The sequence below is a fragment of the Coloeus monedula genome (genome assembly GCF_965178545.1).
Source record: "Coloeus monedula genome assembly, chromosome: 1".
Taxonomy (NCBI): Eukaryota; Metazoa; Chordata; class Aves; order Passeriformes; family Corvidae; genus Coloeus; species Coloeus monedula.
In genome coordinates, this window is record NC_138781.1 from 51,047,571 (window position 1) to 51,070,294 (window position 22,724).

General features: G+C 36.4%; 1 protein-coding gene across 1 annotated transcript in view; it reads right to left on the bottom strand.

Moving 5' to 3' along the window:
• CNTNAP2 (contactin associated protein 2) overlaps window positions 1–22,724 on the bottom strand; it is a gene marked incomplete at its 5' end in the record, with an annotated part of 1,036,243 nt that overhangs the window by 354,799 nt on the left and 658,720 nt on the right. The window lies entirely within an intron of this gene.

Sequence of the window (22,724 nt, forward strand, 5' to 3'; positions counted from 1 at the left end):
TTTTTTATTATGAAATTAAAAACTAAAACGAGGAGACCCCCTATTAGACAAAGAGAATCTTTTCAGAAATGCATTAAAAATTAAGTATTCTTATCTCTAAGATAAATCTGAAGTTCATCATATTCCTGTGACAGTTTATGACACTCTCATAAACAACACTCAAGGAAAGTTTTGCTTTCCTATGTAGAAACTTATTGAAACTGGAAGTGTCTGGGTCATTCCTCTAAAGGCTTACAGTCTCTTATTCCCTCAGTTTCCACTTAACTGAGCATTGGCATGCATGGCTCAACAACCAAAAATAACTTATGACACAATATGCACTGGAGAATTGAATATTGTTCACTCACATTTAGAAAAGATTTTTTGTTTTATGCATGCCAGTACATGTACCGCAGAATATACAGAATATAGATGTCTCACATCCTAGATCAGTCTTTAGAACTCAAGGCTACCCATTCTTCTCCAAAAAGATTAGAAAATACCAGCGTGGTTAAAAATAGTTCTTAAGAAATGCTCTTATAAAGCAAGAAACAAAGCATTTAAAAATCTTCTTTTCACAGTAAAATACAGTGAGACTACCTGAGGCAATTATCACAGTTCAATAAATTGTTTTCAACATGGTTTAAATGAATTCATTTAGTTTTATAAGTGTGGCAAGCTAAATGAATAGATAGAGCTGATTACTGCGATTCAGTTGGGCTCTCAACACTGCAGAAGAAAAACAAGAGCATATAATAGTATATTTCTGAACATCCAAACAATTAACAATTTACATTAATCTGTAGCTGGTGGGTACAAGAGTAGGGAAAGGAAAGAGCAATGACATTTCAAAAATAATCTCATAAAAGTAACTTTTATTTGAGACTGTAAATAACTACAAAAGTTCCTAAATCTGAATATGGTTTTGTACTTTTTCAAAATAACTCTTCTATGTACTTTCTTCTTCATTTACAATTGAGCATACATTACTTGAAAAGTAATTTTCCAATGACCAAACCAAACATTTTTCTATGTGAGTTTCACCAGCTATTTATATGAACTCTCATATGTAATGCTTGCAACTAGTTTCACATTTTAGTGTGGTATAACTTACTTTTATTGCAGCATAACTAGTAAAGAGACTGCATTACTGACTATATAACTGAGGTAAATGACTTAATCTTCACAAAGATGAAAACTAGATATTTATCTGTATCATTTAATGGAGCATATTAAGTAATAAAAACAGAGATATTCAGCAAACTCTTTGATGTTTATTTTATGCTTCCAGGATGATGGTTGGATTAACACAGTCTGCATCTGCAAAATTTTACTTTTACTCATCTGATTTTTCCTGTTCTAAAGATGGGGCATTTAGAAAAATGGAGTAAATACTATTTTAATGTTGGTGCACACTGAAGGTTAAATCAGATTATAGGATCATTTCCTGAAGTTCTCCCTTCACCCTCTTTTCTGTTAGTTTATTTTATCAGACAGAATTTTAGGATTTATTTTCTATTAAATCCATTAGTAAACTTCTGTAACATAATCTGGTGCTCATCTGTCCACATTTTGGACAAACCTTACCTACTATAATAGAGTTTACAGGAAATGATGGATATCCAGAATTACAAATTACAAAAATTTGTAGAAATTACAAAAAAAAAACCCCTGCTTGAATTCAGTAAACAATGTAATAAAGAATAAGATTTATCACTGTAAACTCCATTCTTTTTCAAACACATTTCTTTCCATAAAATGAGAATAAGATACAAATTTCAATATGCAAATATCTTGCTAAGAATTCGTATTTTGAGCAGACACAATCATTTCATTTATCTACCTTATGCTTATCATTTAGTAGACATTCAAAATTTTTACACTCAAAACCTCAAAAAAATTCAATGCATACATGATTTTCAGATGATTTATGTTAAAATAATGTTTCCAGGCAATTCAATTCTTTCTTCTCCTCGAGGAATAAGGCTTCATTACAAAAAAAGCAAAATAAAATAAAACAAACTTTCAAACCAGCACTTTCTTCCTGAACTGGGCTCTGAAGTTAGAAACCATTACAAAACAGAACGGCAAATTCCTCATCACTAAGTTGTGTCTCTTCCCATTGTGGATACCTATATTTTTAAGAACTTGCAAAATGTTGCAGACACCATTTTGAGAACTTGCTTGCTCTACAGCTCCTTCTGAAAGGCAAGTCTAGAATTTAATCCCTTCATGTATGATACACTGTCTTTTAATTTTCACCCCAAAATTTATCCATAGAGAGTTTACAGATGCTGTTTGGTTTGGTATTTTATTTGGAACCTTTGATGTGTTTATCAAACAATGTTTGTTTTCCTTTTGGATTTATATCTCAATACTTTGCAGAGAGCAATCATAGCTTCCTTTAATCTGTAGTTTTGTGAGATGAAGTCTCCTGTTGGAAAAGATATTTTCCATAGTTCTTCCTTGTAACTCTTTCCCTGCTTGCACTTGCATTCTGCTGAGTATTCTAGAGGAGGTCTTATCAATGTTTTGTTATTTCAGAGTTGATCAACATTTTCATATTTCTTTACTGAAATTATTTTGCTTAATATATAGCATTTTGCTGACTACCAAAGAATAGTAACTCAAAGTCATCCTGAGATTGCTCAATGCATTAAACACCTTCACTAAATTCCCATCCTTCTTCTTTTCATCACTTCCAACCAATTACTTCCATTACATACAGAAAATCTTCCTACTGTTTTCAACAGCATTACTCTGTACTGTAGCTTCCATTGTATCATCCAAATCTTTCAAGTTATTTTTCTAGGCTGAAGCTGTATCGACAGCATGTTTCATCAAGATATTCCTAATTCTGAGCCAAGATTGAAGCATTAAATAGGATTTTCTCTGGCACTGATCTCTGAGCAACTCTCATCTCCCAGCCAGCCATTAGCCCATCAGTATCAATTGAGAGGCAATTCCATTTGACAGTTCACAACTTACTTTGCAATTCCTCTCTCAAACCTCATCTTTCCTGTTTTAGCTAATAATTTTCATCGTTATAATATATCAAATATTTTATTGATGTCTGACAAAATAGATCTATTACTTTTTCCTGAGACAAAAAATACAGTGCTTTATCAGAGAAGGAGATCAGGTTAATCCTGAACAACCCACTGTGGATAAACATCTGCTGCAATCTACTCTACTTTGCATTTCCTTCATGATAACTCCTTATTTTCCTCAAAAGCATAGTAAAACTACTAAAGCCAGATAAACAGGTGTCTGGATCTTTCTGTTTGTTAAATTACATCAGGTTAAGCCTGTCACCTCATAATACAAAATCATAATATTTCTTAAAATTTTTGGGTTTTTTTTGTTGTTGTTTGGTTGGTCTTGTTTGGTGTGGTTTGCTGGGTTTGTTTGTTTGTTTGTGTTTTTCTTTTGGTTTTGTTTCTTTGGAATTTTTTGTGGTTTTATGTTTGGTTTGTTCCACATGTGATACAGTGATCCTAAGTGAGCCTGACATACTATGGTCAGCAAGGAAGAAAAAAAAAAGAAGACAAAGAAAAGGGATCACATCATGTTAGTATAAGCAGGAGAGTGATATCAGATCCATCGAGAAATCCTCATGGCCTATTCAGCAGGAATGAGCAAGGGCTGATTTTCAGTGGCACAAAAAGTTGTTGGAAACAAGAAGGTTACAAGCTGTTAGGAATGTCCACAGGGGAAGGGCAAAGATGCAATGAGGTTCATTACTGGTAGAAAGTATTTTCAGAAACAACTCAACATACACCAGGAATGACTTAAATATGTTTGGTTCTGCCTGAAGGCAGGAGAATGAGCTCAGAGATCTCTCCAGACACCTTTCTAATGTAGATATTTTCATATTCCATAAGAAACAAGAAGCATTTCTTTCAATCTCTTTTCTTATTATGTGATTATAATATTTTCTTAATGTTGTAACTGTGTTATTTATCTCCTGTAAGTCAACAGGTCACTGCCTCAGTCTTTTTATATCCCTCAGGGCAGGGTTATTTAAAACATTAACGAGCTTCCCCTGACTTATTGTGCCCAAAGTGTATAGTATTTGACTCCAATTTTTAGGTTTAGAGATCATTTGAGCAAGAAGATTAAAAGTTATTTTGTGCAGAAAGGCAAATGTCCATATGGCCACATGCAGACTGTTAAATAAAATCCCTCAGTACTGAAGAACCATCAAAAATCTCACTATTCTCTCCTGTAAAACACAGACCTTTCCTTAATTTCCCTGACTTTTCCTTTCCTGCTTCCCTTTCACACTTCCTATCTCTAGCATAAGTGCAAAATACAGCCTGTGTGTTGATACAACCTAAACCAATTCTATTTATATATAAATTTGAAACAATTGAGCCAAGAAATTACCAAAACTAAACATTCACCTGTGCAATTGCTCCTCCACCTGAGAGGTCAAAAGGAAGGAAAGAACTACACACAACACACACAAGATATTTGACATGTACTGCTGCAACTGTAGTGAAAAGAATTCAAGTGCTACAGTGATAACAACAGCGTGAGAATTTCTGTAGAGCAGAAAAAAACATTAAAGGCTTTTTGCAAAGGAAAATAACCCAGGCTGAATTATGCTTAACATGAAATTCAATCTTTTCCTTCTCATCATCAAACCTCTATCTAATCTTGCTCATGCTCACGCCTCACCTCTCATTTCTCCCAAATTGCTTCTGTTCTGCTTCTTTTGTCCAGTTCTCTGCCTCAGAACTAATGACAATCAGTTTTTTTTGAGTGGTTTTCCAGTATTTTTCCACTAGTTGCCCATTTTAACACCTCTAAAAATATCCTTCAAATATGTATTTTTAATCAGCATTTTTTGGAAAGATCCTTTAAAATGCATACTGCTGTCCTTTTTGAGTGTGTTGTTCTGTCACCGTTAACCTTCATTCACACCCAGAAAAAGACCATTAAAACATTATAAAAATTTAGAAGTTATTTACTCTTCAGGATTACCTGACTGCTCAAGAAGACCATGAAAGATTACACCTATAAAATAACATACAAGGAAAATAATTTGTAGGACCAATAAATGCTTTCAGCTGGTAACTTGAATCACTGGAGATCTGTTTGTTTATTCAAAAGACATTCTGTAAACTGGTAACCAAATCACAAAAACATTCTAAACATAAGTATCTGTTTGCAGTGACGTTGCTCTTTAATGCAAAGGAACGCATTGTACTCATCCTGGTAAAAACATACTGAACAATAAGATAACCCAATTAAGGACAGAGTGCTATTGCAGAGTCCTACTGTACCACAATTAGGTTAAAATTAACAATTCCATAGAGAATCCATGTTTTTCAGAGTATCCTAAGTGAAAGTAAAATCAGCTGATCTGCCTGTAAGATTCTTTCTTATTTCTTACAATGTAACAAACTGCTTAAAGTGACCTTGAGAGTTTCAGCAACAGGATTTGGAACTCCTATGCAAGGCAACACAAAGGGAAGATGGAAGGGACTGTAAAATTAATCTAGATTCACAATAATTCCAAAACTAGTTTAATTTGCTGCTGACTTCTAAGCTAATTGTACACAGATGCATATAATCAACAATGGCAGAATTAAATAAACCTGAACAAGGAGTGGCTATTCTTTCTTTGTCACTTACAGCAATACAAGGCCTTCATGTTTCCTTGGTGGACATTATCAAACTTGTTCTGTCATGAGATCAAAACAAAATACTTGGTACTTTTAAAGACTGTGATTTACAAAGAATAAATCAATTTTAAAATATGCAGTGACATTTGATTAAGAAAAGTTCCTTTATGCCATATTCCCAGTAAAGGCTGCCAAACAGTTTTTTGGTGTTATCTTCAAATCTGCAAGGTTCCATGCTAAACTGCATTAGAATGATTAATGGAGAACTAATTGATAAAATACCACCGTTAACTCATTTGGATTAAATGATCCTCTTGGATTTATGCAGTTTTTATTTTGTACACAACTACGTAGAGACTTTTCCTTTATTTTCTATTCTTAATTATCAGAGCACTTCACAAATTAGTTCCTTAGAATTAAACCATGCTGGTTCCACTTAGCAATTGCAGGAGCTGGATAAGCCATTCTTCTGCATTTGTTGTAGACAATTTCCTGTACCTGTGTGTTATGCATAACCTAGGCTCTGAGATGTCTGATGGCTGAAAAACTACTTTTGTCCAACTTTAACTGTTGCCACTTCTGCAGAAGCAAAGCAGGGCAGGATGAATCTACTGCGGCACTTAACAAAGAGGGAATTTCACAGCCCTGGAATCACTTATGACAGTTCCTACCAATTGCTTCAGGAGACCAGCTCTGTGTGGAGTTGAAGCAGGAGGAGATGGTGTATTGGGCAACACTTGCTCAGGCGCTGTCTGTCTTCTCTGGAGTGGGACAGGGCAGGGAGGGGGAACATCAGGATAAAATGTGTGGAAACGACCCATGGGCTCCATCTAGTCCAAAAGCTGCAAACTAGAGTGTGCTGTGATAATCTTACAGAGGCAGATGATAAGCCCAGAAATTCATAAAATGAACCAATTAAGCTAGATAAAAATGACAACTTCTGTTGCACAATGTTTTAGTCAGAAAATGCAGGCTTAGGTCTTCAGCTGGTGTAAGTAAGACCATTTGCATATATCTTAAGCCTGTTAAATGAGTTGAAACAAAAGGAAGAATAAACTTTTTGAAGAGCCAGTTACTAAATATTATTTATCTCCAATGGGTTTGTTTTTAACCTTTTACATTACCTTGTGAAGACCATTGGCTAGTCATTAACCAAGTAAAGGCTTTCTAGGGCAGATGAGAGCTGCGTTGTGTAACAATTTCTTTTTGACTGCCGTGTTTGAGTTTATTATTTGAACAAACACACAGGAGTGGCAGTTATTCACTAAGCTTACATTGGCACAGCTCAGACCTTTTGGGGATATGAGAATGTGTGTTAAGCACTGAGACTTTCCAGAAGAATCTCACGGGTTTTAATTACTAAGTTTCTGAAGAAATTTTTAAACCTTTCCAAGCGTTGCCCCATTCAAAATCTGACTGGATTAGTTTTGTATTCATCTAATCACCTGTCTTTTGCTAATTCAAATAGGTAAAATTGAACATACTGGCTGGCCTTGAGAACAAACCATAAAATAGATTCTTTGGTGTCTTGTTAATTCTTTATTTTTTCTTCTTTTTACAGATTTAATCAAATACAGCTCCTGGGATTTTATGATGTCAACTTTATAATCCAAGTTAGATATTTGGAGAAAGTTTCTCTTATTTTTTAGAAGATCATAATTATCAGACCATGTGGACCAGTGAACACCCTATATAGTACAGAAGAGTGCCTAAAATATTTCCTGATAATAAATACAAGTGATCATGCATTGAATCACCAGGCAAATACAGAATTTATGGAGGTGTGTTTTAAATGAGATTATTCCTAAATTTATGTTTTGGGGAATAAAGAAACTGGTAATTAGAAATCTTTACGTTAATGTAAAGAATTAGTAATAAAGATGACTATAATACTGATGGATGATTTTATATTAAAAGCCTCTTGCTGTGTCAGTCAAACCTGGACGTGGGCTGTGACAACTTTTGGCTATGGCAGTTCTCCACTCCTTGGTGCACAATATAGAGGATCTTATCTTTTGCATTACTTGTTTTGATTTCCTGCCTCTTAATCAGGGATGACAATGATGACATGTTGATCTTCAAACAAGTGATAAAAGTTTTTCTGCCTCATATGCAAAAAGCACAGCCCATTAAATATCTCTTGCTTGGCAAATGAAGAGCATATGAATCACGCTGATGGTCATGGAGCTATCAGATGCTATCAGCTACTACTGATATAAATACAGTCTTGGCTCAGCATCCTAATTTACTAATCTGGTCATGACATGATGAGATGGAGTTGTTTTTTATAGCTGGTAGGTTTTGAGTTAAACATACTGCAAGTCAATGTCCCAATTGCAACTGCATTTTAGTTAAAGCATGATTTGGTACTACCAAAGTGATGCTAATCTTGCAAAATGCAAATTGCCTAAATGACTTTGTTTAAAAATACTCAACAATGGTGATAGTCCTAAAAAAATCACTGTAGCAAGTGGTCTTTTTACCTGCCTGGTACAACTAGATTTTGATTTTGATTTGTTTCATGTAAACTACCTTTTAAAATTATTATTATTATTATTATTATTTTACTCTTTACTATCATTAGTATTATGAATATGGCCACCTTCTACACTGTGTTAGCCACAATCTGGAAGCTTCCCTCAAAGGCCATTTATCTTACAAATACAAATTTCATAGTAAATTTAAGACAAGTCCTAATGTTTTGACAGAAACTGTGAATCTTGCATTACCATTCAGATTATAAATTGTTAATTCCAGTGGATTGTTCTAGTAACCATGTAACCAGAGGAGTCTGTTCTGTAAGCATTGTACAAAACACTTTCTGCCTAAGCAGTGAAGGTTTTCCCCCTCAAAACAAAAGCATAGTCTTGGGAGTAAAGCAGAACACACAATCTATGCAATAAAGCAAAACACACAATCTATGCAATAAAGCAAATGTGAGATGGAAGCAAATGTGAAATGTTTGTGAGACGTTTATTAACGACAATTGGTATAAATGCCAGTTTCATTATTAAATCTCTAGTAGAACACATAAGTCAAGGACACTAATTTCTCCTGTCTCTGGGAGAAACTCAGATCTTCCTTATTTCTTGGTAGAGCAAAAATAAACCAACTAAGACTTTTAGTTATCCCACTGTACCATAGAGGAAGAGCTGAGGTCAGCATGCTTTTTTTGCAGTACATCCTTGCCATCTCCTAGTTTGTTCAATATTGGCAAGGACATATAGACTAAGTTCTCTGTGTCATTAATTTAAATTTGACTTGGACCAATCATGAATGAATCAGATGTTGACAGCATTCACACATTATTTACACTCTCTCATGGAACACTCTCGCTGAGCTGACCCACAGAGTCACAAAGATTAATTATATTTCATCATCGGTTAGAGGCAACATAATATGTGCATATTTACTCATAACCCTTTCCCCCTTCTCTATTCCCTTTTCTCATCATTTTTGAATCAGAAAAAAGGGTTTAAATTCTTATTTGCATAGGATGTTATCACGATGGAATTTTCTCCTCCCTATCGCTGCAGTCATCATGAACGACAACAGCAATAAACAGTAACATAGAAATGAGTTATCTTTTTGCACTGCTCTATTCTCCTCCAAATTACCACAGAGCATATGCTAAAATCTACACAATCTGCTTTTTCTCCTTTACTATGAAAATTCTGCCATCTACCAGAAACAGCAATATGCTTAGCTAAAATATCATGTATAAAACATGAAGCATATAGGTTAAACTGACTTATTCCCCTGTCCTTTATCTGTGTTCTTAGTGCACATCACTATTTTATTCTCTTATAGAAGCCCTAAAACATTTTTATAAATTGCAATATAATGAGTGTTGTATCTAAAGACATGAAAAGCAAGGATGTGCCAATGAATTTGCAGCTCTGCTGCAGTGCAGTCACAGCTCTGTGATAAATATACTAATACAGTGCACTACTCACAACCTATTATTCAATTCATTTTCAATTTGCTGAAAACAGATATGTACTGTAAGTAATAAACAATTCATTTATTACCTTGAACTTGTGCAATGAACTGCTTTGAAGCCTGGAGGCTTCCTGTTGAAGTAATAAGCAGGTGTGAGTGCACAAACATTGGTGCATTTCTGTTCGCACACCTACATTCAATATGCATAAACATATACACATGCTTTTTCCAAGAACGATGACAATTTCTTTTCAAGAAAACAATTCATATTTAGAGCAAAATTGTTTTCAAGGAAAATGTAACTGTGAGGATACAACAGTTCTAATAACATGTACTTGACTGTAAAAAATGTAATGACATGACCCTGGTATGCCTAATTTTAGTTACAAATAGCTCATTGATGGGATTCAATTATTCTACCAAAATAGGCTTGTGATTGCCCTACAGAACAATTGATAGACTATAATTTGGAGTACTTTAGAGGGCCCTGATTCTGTTTTTCTGCATTTCAAGCACTGCAATTTGGGAACCACAGTTCAGGGTCTGACAGTATTTCAGTTTATTATAAGCTTTGATTTCCCAAGGGTTTATATTTCTGTTACAAATTGTACTCCAAAAGTTTACTCTAATTTCAGCAAACAAAGCATAAGCCAGAATGGAAATAGTAGCGTACTACCATCTTTGGTTCTGAAGTAGTTCATGCACTTCAGTTCCAGGAGAGTAAGGACAGGCTGGTAGATTGTTTTAGAGGTTTTTCTTTAAATAGAGGAGGAAAATAAGGAAAAATCCTTACAGGATATTTTGCTTTTGCTTTCCAGACATTTTGTCATGAAATCTGTGACACTTCTTGAAACAGATTTTTCAGAGGAAAGGGCTGGATTTGATTAATATCTCAACTTGAAAAATGTTGGAAAACATGTTGAAGTCTTTGAAACATGTCACTTGACATATTCAAAAGGAAGAGTATCTTTTTTAATTTAAAATAATTTTTCATTTTGAAAAGTGATGTAAAAATATATTATAGGGATGGAACCGTACTAAGCCAAGCAATAACACCTTCCAACCCTCTGTTTCAAATTGAAAATATATTTCCAAGTACTTTCCTGAAGAAAAAATGGGTTGGAGCAGTTAAGTAGGGCAGTATGCAAGAAAACTATTGAAAGAACCTCTACAGCTTTGATAGACGCACTGACAGCTGAACTGGGAATAAGAAGTTAGCCTGAAATTCAGTAGATCTGATATGGGAGCAATCTAAACTGATTGTGCACCATTGGCTGCATCAATGCTAAGAAAGGAATTTAAACTGAAAAATGAAAAGCAGATACAGAGAGATGCTGTATGTAGAAGACAGAAGTGTGAGGGAGAAGAAAAAAAAATGCGAAGAAAAATGTTTAATCACAAGTGTGAGCACTGTTGGGGGAAGTATTTCAAACTACTTGAAAAACAGAAATTGGAGAGCTGCTCAAAGCAAGATAATAAGGAAACAACACAGACTCCAAGGACAGGAAAGAGATGAACTACTGCAACCTCAAGTGCCAATAAAATTACTGTTTTGGGAAGCATGAAACAATATAATCAACTCATCATGTCAAGATACTTGCACTTGCATACTGGCACTGAAAGGATCTAATTTTGATCTTTTTGATACTTTCTTTAAAATCAAGGTATTTTGACTGATTCACGGAAATCTGCTAAGGCCTTCTATTCACCTTATATCCAAAGAGATGTGGTTCCATATGTACAAAAGAAGAACGGAACCATATCCACTGATGCAAAAATTATATGTCTTTTCATTGTCTAACTATTTCAAAATGCCAGCTATATGATACATATTTTTTTCTTCTAAAACTTTGCTTTGTCTAGTTAGTGCTTGTCCCTTAACTTTAGCATGTTAAAAACATGTCAACAATTCCTACTGCTTCATCTCCCTGTTATATGAGATATTGGAAAGAAATGCTGAAGCAACATCTTCCTCTGGTCAAGTGTTTTCTTACTGAATATTGCTGACATCAAGAGCTTTGAAGCTCTTCCCTCTTTTCTGAAAGATCTGTGTGTAATAGATACTGTAAGAGTGATTGGGGCAGAGAAGGGGTATCCCAGATGTTCAGTCATGACTATGCTGACCTGTATTTACAAAATAATAAATATGGTGAACTGTAACAAAAAGTCCCAGTTGCAGTAACCTCTGGTCAGGCACCACAGGCAAGAACACAACTCTTTTTTTCCCCATTTTACCTACAACAGCAGCCAACTTGGTATGTTACTTTAGGTCTGCTTTACCCTCAGATACACATCTCTTCTTTCTGCCTCTTACTGCTATGAATATTTCTGGTCAGAAAAAGAATCCTGAATAATATCATAAAAACCTCTATGGAACCCAAAATTTTATCAATGTCATTGAACTTTGCATTTACAGGGTGTCACATGTAGATTATACACATCAGATATGTATAATTTACTAATGTCCTTGCAGTAAAGGAAGAAGTAAGCCTTACAGTGCTAATGCTTAGGTCTTAGCCTGTGTACTAGTGCTCTAGAAAAAGCGTTTCTATCATGAAATAAAGGAAAACTCATGAATCTGCATTTACAAATCTGATCTGGAGAATTTAAGCTATAGTTTATGTGAATTAGTCCATCAGAAATAGGCCAATAAAGCTCTGGAAGCCTCTTGTGGAATCCACTGTCACACTGTAAAGCTTTGCTAGAACACGATTTCTGGGACAGGTTCCCTGGTAGGCATCTGTGGTTCCTGTTTTTTGATAAAGAAGGACCTGCATCCTGCTCTGCAAGGCAAAGCTAAAAAGACAAATAGGGAAAAAATGTGGTTTTTTTTTCCAAAAAAGATAACTCAAAAAACAGTCAAAAGCAAAAGGAAATGTTCCAACTTTGGAAAAAAATAATTCTTATTCTCTTCCTTGATCACTGTAGTAATTGTATGTTTCAGTGTTTCATAGGAAGATATTTTTGTTTTCTCTCCAGTGTTCAGATGTGGAGCACTGGAATCAAGACTATACAAAGTAATTGCATACAGTGGCGTGGTGCAGCCATTCTTTACATTTTACCAAGTAAAATTATGAAACAAATTATATCTAAAATAGCATCAGATGTATTAAGATCTGCCAAACAGTCTGTACTTAATGCTTAGACTTCCACAGACCCTGATTTTTGGTGGATGGCTCTTCACCTTAGAAATCAGGGATTTGACCAAGATACGTTAAACTCAGTTAAGAAAAATTCATTGTAGTTTAACTGCGGTCAGCCCCAATGGATAAGAAATTTAAAGCTTCAGCTCAGAAATAGAATAAACCAAGATTTAATACCTAGATATTATTATTTCTCTAATACTTCAAAACAAAAATAAAGAGCAATGGAAAGTGAACTTTCTCTTCCAGTCTATCAGATGCCACACCAAACTTGCCAAACAATACAACCACATTTTCAAAATACTATTAGTGGTACTCACAATTAACCTATTTAAAACTTAAAAGACTGTGACTTTTTCCCCAAAAATGGAAAGACTCTTATAAGTCTTAGCTGTTTATTTGTGTGTAGTGATTTCCATCTTAATACTTTATATATACAATGTGTTTCTTCAAGTTACATGAAAAGTGAACAACTGTTCTCTCTTATTTATGGAGTGTTTATAGTAGTGTTAAATGGCAACAGGGTCAAGCTAAAATTGCCACTAAGCCTACAAAACTTGGAAAACATAATTCTACTGCTCTCGATGATGTATAATGCTTAATGTTTTATTGAGAATTTAAAAAATGGCATGGGAGTTATCTGAAAAGGGAGAAAATTCAAGATTGCTAGATCTGTATTTCTTTGAGAAATACTACTGTATATGCTCTCCACAGAGAGTTACACTGTGACTGTGCTTCTTGATGCATTCAAAGACATATTTTTCTAGACAAATGCTGAAGCATATGTTTAACTACGCAACGAGAATAAATTTTGTATTATTTAGGCTTTGGCAAAATTCCACCTGTATACAGTTACTGCACAAATACCAAGTTCATGTATGTCTGATAAACAGAAAAGTAGATGCGATTAGAAATAATGCTGTTATGTGGAATCATCACTCTTTGTCTTTCCATTTCACATATAGATGTAGAGCTAAAACTTGAAGTGCGAATGTTTGGGATAGAGTAAATGCGATGTAGACCACAGAGTGCCTTTTGGTTCTTCATGAGGACTTGTGGGGCCAGTATGAAGGTAATTTGAAAGCCCTTAAGTATATGCCCTGGATTTATTGGATTTACATTGAGCTAAAAAAATAAGGGTCAAGATATCTTCCAAAAAAGGCAAGGTTTACCCTAAATTTATCTTGTCTTTCACTGGTCTTCTTCCTCTTTCCTTTTACACTTGTCTGTTTGGGGGAAAGATGGATGCAAGTTCTTTCCTTCGAACCAGAAAATGTTACTGGATACATGGGTTCACTGTCTCATTAAGAGCCCTTAAATGGTATCAACAGGATGCAATGGATGTAGCTTCCTTTCACTTGTCTCTTTGTGCAGTATAGTCTCAGTGAAAAAAAGCCTTTTTAGTGACAGCAGAGAATTAGGGAGAGCTTACTGGTGTTATTTGATAACAAACACAATTTAAGAAATGTGCAGCTCTTTTCCCTTGCCCCTGTAATGGCTTTAATTCTATGTTTTTAGATGTTTATTTCAAGAATGGGGTTTAAATCTTGATATTTTGCAAACTGTAAGAATCAACACCACCAGGACTACAGAATCGGAAATGAACTATGTCAATCATCTTTTCCACCAAAGAAAACCTATCTCGTAACCACAATGCTAGGCTCCTGATTTTAGTGCATGATATTCTAGCAGAGCCCATGTTAGTCTGATTCTCTGGTGAGCCACTTCCTTTCATACTAAGACACTCTAGAAGTTTTGGTCCTCATAGCACTGTCAAACATATAAAAGCTAAACCTTCACAACATGTTACAGATCAGAAGAGATAAATCAGCTACCAGAATCTACTTGAAGTTTTCAAGCTACTCAAAAAGATCTTTATAGTGAGTCACCAGTCTTACAAAGATAGGTCACATTTAAATTATGAGCTAATGCATTATTTATATTGGAGAAATTGTAACTCAGAAATCACTGTTATAAACAAGAGAAAGGTCTGTGCAAGAGCAGTGAAATTATACTGCAATTTGCTCAGCTACAAAGATAAATTATTTCTAAGCAATATATATTATAAATAGGAGTGCTATACAAATAAGCTGTCCCTGAATTATAGTCGAACAGGACAAAATGCTACCAATTTCTGTGCAAAACTGAGTGTGGTTTACAAGATAATGACAGTTCTCACAGACAGAATACATGGGCTGCAAACAATAATCAAAATCAGAAGCTCAAGCTGACAAAAAACTGATTCCTAGAGTTCCGAAGAAAGAGTCATAGAATCATAAAAAAATATTATGTTTATCAGGTTTAAATTAAAAAATCTGTGATGTAGGAATAGTACGTTTGTCAGACAAGAAAAGGAGAAAGAATACTAGTGCATATGTGACCATGAGAAAAACAAAGAGAATTCTGCTCTAAAAAAACTTTCTTATCCCACCTGATGCAAACTTTCTTTTCTCCAGGCTGAACAGTCCCAGCTTTCTCAGAATCTCCTCACAGGAGAGATGTTCCAATCCCTTTATCACATGGGCGGTGCTTTTTCTGGACTCTCTCCAATATGTCCATGCCTCTGTCTCTTGGACTGGGAACTAAAAATGGACACAGCACTGAAGGTGTGGCCTCACTAAGGGTGAACAGAGGGGCAGGATCACCTTCCTCATCCTTCTGGCAATGCTTTTTCTAATGCACTGGCTTACTTGTCAACAAGTGTACATTGCTGATTCATGGTCAGCACCACCAGGGCCTTTTCTACCAAACGGCTTTCCAGCTGCTGAGCCTCCAGCTTGTACTGGTGCATGGGGAAATTTACCCCAGGTTCAAGGCTTTCCATTCATCTTTGTTGAACTTCATGAGGATCCTGTCAGCCCCTTCCTCCAGCCTTCTCGTGTTCCTCCTGATGGCAGTAGAACACTCTGATATGTCAGCTACTCTTCCCAGTCATGTATCACCTGCAAAGTCTCTCAGGGTACACTTTGTTCCAGCATCCAGGTCATTAAGGAAAACATTATACAATATTGGCTTCTTTATTGTTACCTGGGGTATCAATCAAGACACACTAGCCACTTGCCTTCAACTGGACTTTGTGCCACCGATCACAACCAACTGAGCCCAGCCCTTCAACTATCCACTTACCAAATGCACTTTTTCAGCTGCTCTGGGAGGATGACTTGGGAGACAGTGTCAAATGCTTTACTGAAGGCAAGGTAAGGAACATCCAATGCCCCCACCCCCTCGTCCACCAAGCCAATCACCTTATTGTAGGAGGCTTTAGGTTGATTGTGCATGAATTCTCTTCATAAATCTGTGCTGACTACCCCCAATAAACCTTGTGTTCTTCCTGTGCTTAGAAATGGTTCCTTCCCAGGCACTGAGGCTCACCAGCCTGTTATTCCCATGGATATTTTTTTCTTGTTTTTCTTGAAGATAGGAGGGGAATTTTCTCCCTTCCAGTCTTCTGGAGCACCTCCCACTTGCCACAACTTTTCAAAGGTGATTGATGCTGGCCTTGCAAAGGTATCAGCCCCTTCCCTCAGCATTTGTGGGTACAAACCCATCAGGCTCCATGGACTTATGTATGTCCATCTTGTTGGAAGCGCTTCCTAAATCTGGTCTTCTTCCACAAAGAGTAAGTCTTACATGTTCCAGGTACCTGGTCTGAGAGGGCCTCAGACTTCTGAAGCCCAGTTTTACTGGCCAAGATTACGGCAAAAAAGGTGTTCAGTACCTCAGCCTGTTCCATGTTACTTGTCCCTCATTTTCATTCCCCACTCAGCAGCAGGCCTACATTTTCCCTAGTCTTCCTTTTGCTGTTTAGGGACTTTATTGCCCTTGCTGTTTATTTCCACAAATAAACCTACATAGGATTTTTTAAACTTACTAAGACTTGTAGTTATTTTCCTCATAGGTTGGAAAAGAAGTTTTTTCTTTACTTTTAAGTCCTGGGAGACACTCAGGTGAGGGTCTTCCATGCTAACAAAATTTGTGAGACTTTTGCAATGTATGCACCTCATGTGAGCGAGGATTCCTGCTAGATTATAAGTATGGTATGGTCATAAAAGGTTAGTGTTTGTGAATCGTGTGGTTACCCAACAGTGAAACATGAGGTCACATGGTTTGCACCAAGGCTCTCAGTGGGATTTAATTGAATGAAAATGATGTAGCATGTGGTGTGAAGTTTTGACTGCATAGTAAAGCCCAGGATTCATGATTAATTTTACTTGCAAAGAAAACTACAGATAAAGAAACTAAAAGCACAAAAAATGCTCCAGACAACTGAAATGCACATGGGGAAATAGGAATGATAGATAAGAGTTACTGAAGTTAGGACACCTAGCTTCATTATGCTATCTTCATGAAAAAATACAGCAAGATCATTAGCAGCCAGCAGGGATAAGTATCTCAGTTTTATTACTCACAAGAAACATTCAAAATATGTGAACATATGCTTTAAAATGTCAGTGCTTCATTCTGACCTCTTCTTGGGCTGTCATAATTTGTTACTCTTATGCCTAATACATTTTAATTTCTGCCATCTTCTGGAAACTTCTTACAGCACAACACTTGCAACAAAATCTTGAAGTGCAGCTGGTGTCAAAGCATCTCACATCAACTCTCAAATATGCTGTTCTAATGAAATTTAGGGCTGTAACCTAAGTCATAGTTTTATTTCCATCTACAACTATGAACAGGATTAGAAGCCATAGGATGCCCACTGGCCATTCTGGTGCTGCTGCTGCAGTAGCCTGGTCCTGTGGGGCTCTCCAGGAAGATGTTCTGGGTGGAAGTTCAAACTAAGCATTTAAAAGGTGGATTCTGCAATAAGACCTGCAACCCGTACATAGGTACCTGATGTCTTCCAGATGCTGACTGTGCAAACACTTCCTGACTACCACTGAAAGTAGTAGTGAGCTTTCACTCACTACTGAAAGGGTGAGCTTTCTGTTCTTTTCACTTCCTAATACATAGCATTCGCATATAACCCGATTTTTATCTCAACAATGGAGTATTAAATAAAAAATCCGGAGCTAAAAGCAGCAACTTTGTTGTATAAGCCTAAAAGGTTAAATACACCTTTGAGAAATTATTAGATCCAGAATAACTTTTTTTTTTAAGTTTTTGTTTTGTTTTGTTTTGTTTTTTTTGTTGGTTTTTTTTTTTTTTATTTGAAGACACTCTGATGATGGCTTTGGCACTTTTTAAACCTTTTGCCACCTGGTCATGCTCCTCCCTCTTCCCTTACCCTCCTCTGCCTTTTTTTACATGTAAAGATTTACATCTTGGTACACTACAAATATGGTTAGCTTTTTCAAAGGAATATATAAATCTATTATATAAATCCAGTTCACCAAGTCATCTCTTACTGTAAGGCAGAGTCTTTTTTTGTGCATAGCAATAAGAATAGCTTCACACATAAAAAATCAGATCTCTTCTTTCCTCTCCTTGGTGAACAAAGAAAGAGCTCACCTGGCTATCCCCTGCTTTGAAGAATAATTGAGACTTACATTAGAGCACACCATATAGAATATAGTGAACAGAGATAGATGAGTATCCTAAGACCAGACCACATTATGAGCATTTTCAGTTTCCACAGCCCCTTTGCAACATTTGCTAGATATAGGATAAGACATTGGAATGGAAGATTGAGAGTTAGCCATAGAACTTGAAAAATGAAAAAACGTGCTAGAGGATTCTATTAAGTGCCCATCATATATAACTGCAGTACATTTTTATCTTTGCATTAATTTCTAGCCTTTCAAAAGAAACAAGAAGCCAAATAGGCATCATGCCTATAATTGCCTTAAGAAAGTGAAATCATGCTAAGTGCTTTACTTAGTGGGGAAAATTAAACTGCCTCCTTAATTCTTTTTCTTTTTCTTTTTCTTTTTCTTTTTCTTTTTCTTTTTCTTTTTCTTTTTCGCTGTAAAACAAACCAGTTTTACAGTTAAAAAAACCTGTGGTGGGGTTCTTTCAGGGACATCTTAAAACTGTACCATATAAAATACCCCGTACAGAGGAGTAACCCCAAATAACTTCTCTCCTGGAGGTTGATTAGTTCAGACAGCCTAAGGAAGAAAAAGGAAAACCGAACTAACAGGCCTTGGTATGATCTTGGCAGTGCTGGAGGAAGAGGAGGCAAACAACTAATCCTCAGATAGACCCAGGTGTGGTGAAAAGCCACCTCTACCTGCAAGTGATTTTCTGGACAGGCAAGCTCTCAGTATACACAGATACACAATCAATCCTTCGCCTGGCCCCAACTTTAAGAAGCCAGTTAGCCAGAGGACAGTATAGCATAGCTCTTGTGGATGCCCCATTTCTCTCATCATGAAGCATTTATCTTTTCCTTTGGTGGAAGGATAATGATTAGATCCCGATGGATTTGGATGGTACTGCAGGAACGAATACCAGGACAACAGATGGCATTACCTCTTGTTAAATTTTATGCTCTTTCATTCAAATCTTCATAGTGCTGCTCAGAAGTTGTTCCCTACCATATATCAGCTGGACCTTGGCCTCTTACCTGAAAATCGACCAGAAAATTTTGAGGCCAATTTTAATGCAAATAAATATCTTCCATTTTAGAGAACAGGACCATTTCTTCCGTCTAAAAGGTTTTCTCAGTGATAGCTCCTGTCATCCTCCTGTTTAATGAACAAATGAATAAGGGATAGTGCAAAATAATTTCTTTCGTATCTTCTCTTATAAATACAGTCCCTGACTTCTCCAGATTTCAGCATGCATACAGAAACTATGATATGAAACTTAGTAATAAATAAACAAAAAATTGTCTTCATATGAAAAAAACTGTGGAAGTGTTTAAGAAAAAACTGTGGAATTCTGTTGGGAACATAGAAGACCACTGTATCAGTGAAGTTCACACCCTCAGTGAAATGACTAAACCACTGTTCTCCTGAAGTTTGAAATGACATGAGTCCTAGCTATAATTGATTTCTCTGATTTATGCCTGAATGGCCCACTTCTCCTTTAATATTAAACCCCGCAAGCAATTTGCTATTTCTCTGCAATAGAGCTAATTTCAACATGCTGTCAAGTGGAGTTGCTTGAAAATTATACGTAGAATTTGCATAGAATGGAAGAACTTGTTTTGTAAGTGGGAGAAGTTATTCAAGTGCTAAAAGGCTTCTGAAAAAAGCACAGCTCTATGACTGCACAATAAAGGGCAACAACTCGGTTATTGCTGCAGAAAGTTGTCTTGGAAAACTTCCTGTAGGTAACAGCTCAGTGTTCATAAGCAGAGAAAAAAGGCAAGCAGAATGCTAAGAATTATTATAGAATGAAGTAAGAATCAAAGATTTTGAAATAACATTTGCCAGTACAGATATGCATTTTCTCTCACATTTGAATACAGCATGTATTCCTATCTCATCTCGAGGAATAAGAGGCTAACATGGTCTTGGAAGAGGACAGCTAAGGGGCAGTACAATACAAGTTTTTAGTGGTGTGGTAAACTGGCACCAGCAATGGGTAGGCATCGTTCTTGCAGTATAGAGCTAAAATTAATTCACTGCCACCACCAGGTAGCAGGGGCAAAACAAAAAGAAGTCTTTCCTCCTGTTTTTGTGCCATAGAGATCACCACCTTTGGGTTTCAGGGCAAGACAGGGGAATATAAAGCAGAAGAGAGTTAAAACAGAGTGGAAAAACTACAGGCAAGAAAAACAAGAGTGCAGTCTCTCAGCCAAGAATTTTTTAAACTACTGATGTTTGGAAAGAAGACCAAGAAAATATTATCCTGCACTTATCCTGCTCTTGAATGTTTTCCCTAGGCATCTGGTGGATACCCTGAAACTTGAGGAGTGATGTAGTTTTCACCTGGTTTTGATGGTGCTCTTTTTAGAAAGCTATTACCAGGGAGCAGCAAGAATGGGCTGCTCTGTAAGAGAAGAGTTCCTGGGAAGCTAGAGTGAATCAAGGCAGGCAGGGCATGAAACCCACTGATAAGTCCCACAATACCAAGCAAGGTGAGCCATGGCCATCTGCTGCTCTGCACCATCAGTCAATCTGGCAATAAGGCAGGTAGCAGATCAAGACAGAAGATGAAATCAGTGGGTCAGGGCTTGAATTAGTGAGGCACATTGCCAGACACTGGTCAAGCTGCACTTTACCTTAAAGATGAGAGGAGAAGATAAAAACAAAGAGGTGGAGAAGCCATTGCTTCTCATAACTCTTCCTTACAATGCTCTCCACACACCTCTCTGGTACAAGGACAGGCAGCTGCACCAAAAACTGACCCTGAGCCCAGGCAGCCCAGACCACTAAGGGCAGTGAGAGGTGAGAGGCTGCACTTGACCCTGATGTTTGTACAGGGCTTTGCTTGCTCCACCAATGCATTGACTGTGCTATGTAAGCTTTCTGATGCATCTCAACCATAGGAAAAAACCACTCTTTTTTAAGGGTAGAACTCCATTTACCTAAGAATTAGACTTAAGCTCCTTGTATTCCGTGCACGCATTTCTGCTCCACTGTCATTATAACACTGGTTTCAGTAGAAGTTTTCACTTCATTTAGAAAGAGCACACTATGATAGTGGCTGATGTGTTTCCTTTTATCACTCGTGGCCTATTATTACAACCTTCTATACTGTTGGTTGGCGTAACCTTTGAAACTCCTTTCAGAAAATTGCCAGAATTCAGTGTGGCAAATTCAGGTCACAGTATATGACATTTTTCATTGGTCAAACATATAATTAATTGCTAGTTCAATTCAAGAACAACAAACACAGGTTGGGGTTTTTTTATCCCTGTCTGAGGGATATATTTTGTTTCAATTAATAACATCTTAAACTGTTAGCAGATCTGTTACTGAGAGGACGGCTGCCCCAGCAAATCTTTTACTGTGCAATTACATTCATTGTGGCGTTCAGATTCAAAACATAGAAAAGCATTCTCACACCCAGATTTCATTATTAACTCTGTCTGTCTATCATTGTTAGCAATTGCCCTCTTCAAAGAAAGCCACAGAACTAGAGTTTGAGAGATGTATGGTTCATTAAATAGTTACATTTATTAGAAATTTCCTTGAGTTTTTATGGTGTTCCTAACAGCTATCTTAGCTTAAACATGTGAAAATTGCTTCATTCTTTATATGTTCTACACCCAATCTGGCATTTGGCACATTTTTTAACAAGTACAGTGAGGGTTTTCCTTTGGAAACAGAGAAATCTGTGTATTGTTTGTAACTTAACTTCACTTCTCTTCACATTGATTCAACTTTTCTCATGAAAAAAGAATACCTAATAAAACCCTGTACATTCTTCTCACCACAGGAATGTGTAACAAGAATGGTCAGGAACCAGACACAACTTCCTGAAGGTGTTGCTACAGTGATGGAGGAGACAGCTTAGTCACAGGAACTACAAGTGTAAAGGGAATAAAAAAACCCCCATGAGCTTATTATGTTGGAGAAAGCTTCTTTGTCAAAGAGGTCAAAAACAAACTTCTAACTCTTCATATTTGATAGAGAAAGAACTAAAGGCCTTGAAGAAAATAATGTCAATACAATATGCTACATCCTTCAGCCTGTAGCATTTGCTGCCTCTTACACAATCTTCAGTCGTCCCATCTTCAAGGAAAAGTACAAGACAAGGACAATTTAGGCCAGTGGTCTCTGAATTGCCTTCTTAGCTACATTGTTCTACAGAAAAGTCCATGGAAACTAGCTGGCAGATCTGGTTAACTGAAAGAAATTATCAGATTTGGTGTGAAAACACATCTCACTGGACCAGACTGGAAATAGATTAGAATGGAAATGTGGAGAGGGAATTGCAGGAAGCTTTTGGGGAAAAAAGGTTATAGTGAATGACTTGAGAAAGGAAAATACACTCTATTACTATAAACCACCTGTCGGAAAAATGATGAGAGAGGTCAATAGTTTATAAGAAATTTGTATTTTCTCCTCTCACTTAAAGCAGTCTCAGAAATTTTAGTCACTGAAAATGACTATATGTTAGTGAGTACTGATCTGCTCAGGATTAGCAGGGATAAAAATGACTTCTGCATTTAAAATTTTAACCT